Genomic DNA, 6,617 nt, shown 5'->3' with positions numbered 1-6,617 from the left:
TTTCTTTTTTCTCCCTCTCTTCTGTGTCTGTCTTCGTCTCTCTGTTGGTAAGCCGGGTGACTTACATTTTGCTCTCTCTGTCCGACTGTGTCGCTGTGTGTGCGTGCGTGTGTAGAGCATATAGGCGGCAACAGGCTGCAGAGGTATAGCCTACCTGGAGCATGGAAGCAGTTTTTTTTAGCTTGGAAAGAAATGATGGCTAGATGGTTTGCCGAGTGAATTGTATAAGGCTTTTAGAAATGTTTTAGTCCTTGTCTTATTTGAGGTTTTTAGCGTCATTATTTATGTAGGAGAGTTCAGCTCTAGCATGAAAAGAGGAATGATTAAAATAGTATTTAAGGAAAAAGGAGATGCCTCAGATCTTAAGAATTACAGACCCCTTAGTATGCTGAACACAGATTATAAAATATTGGCGAAAATGGCAAATAGGTTAAAGTGCTTCCAAATATTCTAACGACCAGCCAAGCGTACTCGGTTCTAGGAAAAGACATCTCAGACACTGCATTAAATATAAGCGACACAGTGTGGTACATGCAACACAAACAGAAAAGTGGATATCTGATCAGCCTGGACTTCGAAAAAGCGTTTGATAGAGTTCAGCATCAATATTTATTTGATATTTGAAAGAAATTTGGATTTGGGAAATATTTTTTTTAAATGTTTGAAATGTCTCTACTCTGATATTGTTAGTTTGGTGAAGTGCAATGGATTTTTATCTGATGTTATTCCAATTACGCGTTCAATGAGGCAGAGGGGCCCGCTGTCTGCACTGCTTTATTCCATCGTGGCCGAGCCGCTAGGCTTGGCACTTAATGCCTCTTATCATGTTGTCCGCACTATGTAAGTTCTTTTCGTGAACGCCTACATCATGCTTGTGAGGTAGCGCGTCAGTCATTGTCGTCTTCGCAAGACAAAATGAAATTGTATTTTGACGAGAAGGCAGTGACTAGAGATTTTAAACCTGGTGATAAAAGTTTTAGTTTTGCTTCCTGTTGTTGGTTCTGCGTGACACTCAAAATTTTCTGGCCCTTATGTCGTTGATCGTAAATTGAGCGACACTGATTTTGTGATTAGTACTCCTGACCGACGAAGAAAAACTCGTGTTTGTCACATCAATATGCTGAAGGTATATATTTCTAGAGACTCTGCTGAAACCTCTCAGTCCACTAAATCTGCTGAAGTCCCTGCCGTTTATGTGTCCATAGTTTCCCTTGGAAAATGGTTTCGCTACACCCAGTTCCAGTGCCTGGAGTTCACCGTGCCTCCTTGTCCCAAAACCGGATGGCACAGTTAGATTTTGTACCAACTACAGAAAAATATATTCAGTAACAAAACCAGATTCGTTTCCTCTACCCAGGACGGAGGACTGTATCGATAAAGTCGGTTCTGCTCGTTTCTAAACTCGTTTTGTCCCCTTAACACCTCATGCATTGAAAATATCTGCTTTTGTCACTCCTGACCATTTTATGCAATATACGGTTATGCCTTTCGGACTTCGCAACGCTCCTGCAACGTTTCAGCGTCTAATGAATAAGGTTTTAGCTAGTGTCAGTAATTGCGAGGCATACTTAGACGATGTGCTTATATACTCCTCGTCATGGTCCGAACATTTGACCTCACTTAAAACAGTGTTCGGTCGCCTTACCCTGAACTTAGCTAAGTGTGAATTTGGAAAAGCCACAGTTACCTATCTTGGCAAGCAAGTGGGCCAGGGTCAAGTATGCCCCGTTACGGCGAAGGTACAGGCTATTGTAGAGTTCCAGGCACCGCGAACAAAAAGAGAATTACGTCGTTTTTTGGGGATGATTGGTTATTATCGTGGGTTCTGCAGAAATTTCGCTAACGTGGTTTTACCTCTTGCTGATTTACTTTGTGCTTCTCCTAATTTTGTTTGGTCAGATGTGTGTCCGTCTGCTTTTGAAGCGGCTAAATCTCTCCTGTGTAGCGCTCCTGTACTTGCAGCCCCGGATTTTTCTAAACCCTGGTGCAGTTTTATTGCAGGAAGATTCCCAAGGCATAGATCATCCAATCTGTTACTTTTCAAAGAAATTCAGCAAATATCAGTAACATTACAGTACTATTGAAAAGGAAGCCTTAGCCCTTTTACTCGCACTTCAACACTTTGAAGTATATGTTGGTTCCAGTTCGCTACCCATAACCGTGTTCACAGATCACAACCCATTAGTATTTCTGGCTCAGGTGAAAAATGCGAATCAACGACTGATGCGTTGGTCGCTACTTCTCCAGGATTTTGTGTTCGATATCCGCCACAAAAAGGTTCGGAAAATATCATTGTCGATACTTTGTCCAGGGGAGTGTAGACTACACCTAGAAAAAACTAACAACAGGGGTGTTGTATGATTTTTTTAGGGGAGGGGTGTTACGACCCTCGGTAGTTAGTTCTTGTGTGTGTTTGTTGGTTCGTTGTGTGGGTGTGTGTCTTGCTGCTGTTGGATCGGTGTGTGGGTGTGTTTTTATCTGCAGATGTGCGGCGATGGGATTGGCTCCACGAAGCCACGTGGGATTCCGTCGTTTTTCCTGTAGGCTGCGGGGGAAGCTTTTAAAAAAAGACCAACGGACCAGCGGAGAGGGAGGAACAAACAAAGAGAGATTTGTTGTATTGGATTAGTGGTGTTATGTGGTATTTGTTAAGTGTTCTTCCTTTGTCTAAAAGAAACCTTTCGTTGATTGTGTGAGTGTTGTGTTGGTTTCTGTTGTTTAAAATTGTGCATAAGAGTGTTCGTGATTTTGTGTGTGCGGGTAACATCTGTTTCTGTTTCCGCCCTGGGAGCTGTAGGGGTGAGCTGCCATTTTTGTTTACTTTATCGTTACTCCTGTTTTGGTTAGATAGGGAGTCAGTGTAAGGCTTGTCTTTATTTTGTCTTTTCTTTTCTGGTAGAGTAGGTAGGGGTTTTTTTTCTTTCTAAAAAAGTTAGTTTTCGTTTTGGTTGTTATTTTGGCCTTGGCAAACCCCGACGCTATTCTCCCCTTTCTTATCTTTTTTTTTTTTTTGTGTAAATAAAATTGTAAATATCTTTGGTAATTATATGGTCACTGTCACTTTTATGTCGCGCCCCAGTACCCCTAGAGCTAGGACGTAACAGGGTTGAAGACTCAGACGAGGAAAATAAAATATTCCAATATGCTGATGACACAACGTTGATCTTAAGGGCTGAAGAGAGAGTGAGAAAAGCCCTGAGAGTACATGTTGGGCTTGACGAAATACGAGCCATGATATGGGAACACGTTGTAAAGGGAATGGAGAAAAGAATAATGTTTTGGAAAAGGAGAAACTTAAAGCTGAGGGGAAACGTTTCATTGTTTAATTCTTTGCTTTTAGCAAAAATGTAGTATGTTTTAAGAGTCATCAGTTTACCTCTGTGGGTGATTAAAAAAAAGAATAAAAAGATGTGTTTTGGATTTGTTATGGGACGGTAAACCGTCTAAGATTTTCTATGATACACTGATCGGGAGAGTGGAGTTGGTTTATTGGGTCCTTACATAAGGCTGACAGGACTAAAGGTTAAAACGGTTAAAAGAAGATTTTTAGATGTTGGAAAACAGAGCTGGAGGACAACAATGATACACTTCATAAGAAACAGACGACAGTGTGGGTTTGGGCTCTCAGTTTTGTGCATGAAGACGAAAGAATATATGAGAACGGGGATGCCAGAATGTTACAGGGACATACTAAGATCTTGGAGTGACTTTTTAAAGCATGTACATTTTGAGCCAACGGGGAGGACACAGGTTTTAGAACAACCGTTATTTTTAAATCGAAGAATCGCTTTTAATGGGCAAATGATGTATTTTAAAAACTGGTATGAAGCGGGTATAAGGACTAGTTAAGGACATTTTATACGGAGTGATACCTGGGTTATTCCCAGCTCAAACAATCGTAGATGCACTGGTTAAAATGGATGAAGTGGAAAGCAAAATAACGGTGGGGAAAATGTGACAAATTAAAAGAGGCAATCCCTGATGACTGGATAAAGACTGTTGATGGGTATGAAGAGCAGAACGATAAGGAAATATCAGGAATGTATTTGTAAACAGAGAAGGAAAACATCCTGTTGTCCGCATGTGCTTTAAAAGTGTTTTATTCTGTTTTAAGACACGCGGCATTTATAAAGCCTAAAACTAACGACGACTGGGCAAGACTGTTTCCGGAGCTCAGTATTAATGAGATATGGAAAGACGTGCGATGACAATTTAAAAGTTCAAGTCTTGAAAATGTTGACTTCCTTTTAAGACACAATTGTGTATTTAATGAAATGAGGCTGTATAAAATTAGAATGGCTGAAGACGCTCAATGTAAAGTGTGCATGACCGAAGACGAAGGAACATTGCACGTTTCTTAAATGCAAAGATCTTGAGTACTTTCATTTAAAAATGAGAGATTGTAGGAGGTTTCCTGTGTGGTCATAGTGTGACAGCCTGTGTGGGAAACAGTATTTCTGTTTGGGTATAGGGGTAAATGGGAAACAGGCGTGCACTGATTTTTTTTCTGGCAGTTGGGAGATACACTGTGTGGTGTAGGAAAACAAGAACTCAACATGTGTAGATTTTATCATCAGAAACTGACTATTTTCCTCCAAGTGTTGCATGATTATTTTATTATGACGGATCAACCTGAGATGTTTGATGAATTGTTTGGATATGGTAGTCCATATATTGACAGTTCCTGGAACGGTTTTACTTTAATTTTACCCGATTGCATTTGATTAATTTGGGTGTTTGTATTTATAGTTGTAAATGTTTATAGCCTTGTTTTTGCACATACATTCTATGTTTGTATACTTACAGACGATTTTGAATGAATTCTTCTGAATGGGAAGGGTAATGGATCACAAATGAGAACATTGAAGTTGTAAATTACACGGAGACTTTAAAAAAAAAAATATTTAAATGGAATTGTTGCATGTACTAATGTTAATAATGTAATGTTTTTTCTGAAAGAATGTTTCTTGAAAATGTTAGTAATGGAATGGAATTTTTTTATTAATAAAGTAAAAAAAAAAAGGCACGCCCGATTTCGGAAGTGTGTGCGTGCGTGTTTAGAGCAAACAGACGGAAACAGGCTGCAGAAGTATACCTGTAGCACGGATGCATTTTCTTAGCTTGGAAAAATACTCTTCTTTTTTCACTTTCTTATTTTTTCCCCCAAATGTTCTGTCACACGATGTTGTATTACACTTGGTTACAATATGAAGTGTTATATGATGCTCGGTCCCCTTGGAGAAGTTGTATGGGGTCGTTTGCGCTAAAAAAAGACGAGGAAAGAGCGAAGGAGCGTGATAAATTGTCATTTCATTGAGAGAGTGGAGAGAGGTGTTATTTTATTGAGAGAGTGGGCCAAAAAAGGGCGAAAAAAAAGTATGTGAAGACGGTCAAGTGCAGTGTGTGCTTTGAAGAAGTTGCAGGTGCTCTGTGACATCATAGTGTGGCAACGTAAGTCAGGTGCGGTGTCGCCGGTAAATGCTTGTATTTGGGCGCGTGTTTTGGTGGCGGTGAGCACACCGAGCGAGGAAGGAGTCGGAAGGCAAACGACGGAGCTCTTGCTCAGCCTTAAACAGCACTTTTGCTGTTGCAGCACTCGCTTACGGCCATACCACCCTGAGCACGCCCGATCTCGGAAGTTTAGCAGGGTCGGGCTTGGTTAGTACTTGGATGGGAGACCGTCTGGGAATGCCAAGTGGACGACAGAAGAATTAATGGAAAAATTCAAATTGGAAGCAGGAGTTGACATTACGGAGAAGGAAGGGCAAACATTCGAAGGTAAGCGTGTACTGGGTTAACAGATTAAATCTTAATTTGAGCGATTTGGCTTTCATAATGGATTAGCTCGCTTGTCAGATTACATGCTACCGTTAGCTATGGATTTCGCTATGGTTACAATCATTAAGGAGCTAACGTTATTATGTCTTGCTAATAAATTGATCGTGACATTGATACAAGTCTATTTAACATTTTGAAGTGAGAGACTGGCTTGTGTTCTGACCTTAAATTTGTAGTCTATGTAGCTAGTAGTTCAAACTAATTCTGTGGTTCTGAGTCGACAGACGTTGTTAGGCAACCTCTTAAAACCAGAGATGCATTTCAGCTAGAAAATGTGAATGTGCTTGAGCCGTAGCATCAGCTTTTTGATAAGATTTCATAACATCCTTGTGCTGTAAGTCTTAATATGATCATGATTAACTGATATGATCAACTGAATTGAAAAGATCGTTGAATCCAACTGACTGCCGCTCCCGCAATCCTTCGTCGTACCACTGGAGACCTAAAACTTTCCCCATTCATGTCCAGTGGTAAGATAAGCGATTGAAAACGGCAGGGGAAAAGGCGAATGGACCGATCAGTTAGCTGTATACAAGCACACTACTAAGGTAATTAATATATTTATAATGCGAACAAGTAGGGAAATACGTTTTTTTCCGTTATGTTGCGCGTGACTTAAACAGACGCCTGTGTTCTGTCATTGAATCGATAGCGTGAAAACTGCGAGAGTAGAAAGGGCTGCAAAAACGACGGGGATAATCATAATGAGAAAAGAAGAATATTAACAGGAAGTAGAAACAGTGCCAAAACTGCAACACCGTCTTACCACTCAATTATGA

At 40.4% G+C, this 6,617-nt stretch overlaps 1 pseudogene; it reads left to right on the top strand.

Moving 5' to 3' along the window:
* Positions 1-5,598: 5,598 nt before the first annotated feature.
* On the top strand, positions 5,599-5,708 carry LOC115829044 (uncharacterized; annotated as a pseudogene).
* The last annotated feature ends 909 nt before the right edge of the window (positions 5,709-6,617 follow it).

This window comes from Chanos chanos, chromosome 15 (genome assembly GCF_902362185.1).
Source record: "Chanos chanos chromosome 15, fChaCha1.1, whole genome shotgun sequence".
NCBI classification, from domain to species: Eukaryota; Metazoa; Chordata; class Actinopteri; order Gonorynchiformes; family Chanidae; genus Chanos; species Chanos chanos.
The sequence above is the reverse complement of the archived record's forward strand: the minus strand, read 5'-3'. Positions and strand labels throughout refer to the sequence as shown.